Here is a 2478-nt window from a genome sequence, read left to right on the forward strand (position 1 = left end):
TCTCTCTGACAGAGATGTTTACCCCCTGTCTGGAGGGCCAAATCATAGTTGGTGGGGTCAGCCTTGCTCTGTGGTCTATGCCCCCTGGCTGAGCACCTCCCTTGTCTTCATGGTTGAACTCTTCATCCCATCCTGGTCTGCATCTGCAACTGCATCCCCACCTTTACAAACTGAGAGGCAGAGTGTGTTACAGAAAACAAGCATGTTTTAGAATCAGTTCAATTACGATTGGAATCCCAGCTCTGCCACCTACTATCTGGAGAGTTTTGGGTAACCTGTGTGTGGCCTTCCTAAACCTTAGTTTATACATTTGTAAAATATTAATAATGATATCTGTTGGATCAGGGCATGAGGTGGTGAATGGAAAGTCTACTTGCTGTTCCTTGAATACACCAAGTTGGTTTTTGTTGTTGTTTTGTTTTTTTTCTCTTCTAGGCCCATAGCTCTAGTAGATTTTGCCTGAAAGACCATCATGGCTTCCCATACCTTCTGCATGAAATCCCACCTTGGTAATGAGTTCTGGCCTGATCACTTTGATTAAAATTTCAAACTACTCTTTTCCCACTCTTCAAATTTCCTTTGTTCCAGTCTTCACTTTTGAAGATAGTAGATAAATTTTGCATTCTGTTTAGTGTTAATTGTCTATCTTCCCTTTTTAGATCTTGTTAAGAGCACAGACCTGTTTTGTTTACTGTTGGATCCTAAGGACCTGAAAATAGTACCTATTTCCAGATGGCTTCGAATGTCTACTAAGTAAACATTTATCGAAAAAAATGAATGCATACACTTAGCAGTGCCAAGATCAGGAGAGTCCCCAGATCCTACCTAAGATATTTCCATGTGACCACTTGAGATGGTCAAAGCCTTTGGAGAAACAAATACCAGTCTGAGGTCTGGGTGAGGTTGTGGGGTCTCCCATCAGAAGTCCTTATTCCTAACCTGTACCTAAGAGGCAACAGTCAGATTGGAGTCACCTCTTCATGAAGGAGACATTTAGTAAAGGTCTTTGGTTGGATTTAATAATGACTTGCATTTGTTAATTTTGAACATAGAAAGAGCTCTGCTCTAGACACCAAGAGCTCTATGGCCAAATGGGAACTGTCTTTGCTCGTTGTCTATTGGCCTGACAGCTTAAAAAAGAAAAGACCTCAACTTTTATCTAAAATTCAGCCTGGGAACTGTTCCTTTCTGGCGGCTAAAAATGAAAATGGAGTGCCCGTTGCAAACTTAGGAGTCCATGTGAGCAAAAGCAGAGCACACATCCTAGTTTTCAGGCCAGCGAAATGGCATTTATGTCCTTCCATGGTGCTGGAAGAAGCCTGGGCTAGTGGGGGTCACTGATGACTTAGAGGGCGGATCCACTCGGAACACTGTTGGTAAAGAGAGGCTCTAGAAGGTGAGACTGGGTGCCTGCTTGTGTGTGGGGTCCATGGAAGAGATGGCAGAAGGGCAGATGATGTGACATCAGCCCAGAGCGTATGTGTAGAGGGACAGGCGTCTGAACCCCACAGACTCACTTCAGCTCTTCTTTCTAGTGTTCTTCCTCCTCTTTTACCACAGTCTCCCCCATTCCTTGTCTCTCTCTCTCACTTCCTCTGCCTTGGCCTTCCGCTCTGGAATGTTGGTAGAACACACTCACACTTTTGTGAGCATCTGGATCACTGGGAAGGCTTATGAAAACCGAGATTGGGAGCCTTGTCCCCAGAATTTCTGATCCAGTGCATCTGGTTGGGGATTTGAGAAGGTATATTTCTCTTACATTCCCAGGTGATGCTGGTGCTGGTGGGCCCCCACTTTTAGAAGCACTGTTGTATCACTCACGTATCTTCCCTATCAACCTCTTGCTATATTTCTCTATCTCAGTCCCTCTCTCTCTCTCTCTCCTTCTCTTTCATTGCTTTCATCTCTTTCTGTGCCCCCCCCCTCTCTCTACCTCGTTCTGCTGTTTTGAGTCCACTGATTTCTCTTTTTGTAACCTGGAATCCGGAGTAGGCTAGAGAAGGAAGGTCCAGGTCCCATTACCTGGCATCCTCTCCCCCAGCAGAAAGTCTCTCCTCTCTAATGCTCTTCTGAAGCCCTGTGTGCTGTCTCCCTGCCAGTGACTGTGATGCCCTTCTAGACGAGGTGGCAACCGGAGCCCCAGGTCCCTCCACATGACAGGGCTGTGCCTCTGCTGCTCTCTCCCACAGAGAATGCCTGTGAATCTTCAAAGACCCCAGAGGTGGCGGGGGGGGGGGGAGATGATAGAAAGTGAATCCATTAAGAGGAGTAAAAGCTGACAGTTTCAAAAATAATGATCTGGGTTTCCTCTTAGTTAAAACTACCCAGCTGCCCTGCTGCTTTCATAGTGTCTGCAACTGACACTCAGCTACGTTTGGAATTAAAAATACATAAGTGTTTTCTGAAAAAGCTGCTAATTTGAAGGTCATTAGCAGCCCAAAACATATTTCTTTTATTTATAAAAAAAAGGCACGTAAT

The sequence above is a fragment of the Callospermophilus lateralis genome, chromosome 10, assembly GCF_048772815.1.
Source record: "Callospermophilus lateralis isolate mCalLat2 chromosome 10, mCalLat2.hap1, whole genome shotgun sequence".
NCBI classification, from domain to species: domain Eukaryota; kingdom Metazoa; phylum Chordata; class Mammalia; order Rodentia; family Sciuridae; genus Callospermophilus; species Callospermophilus lateralis.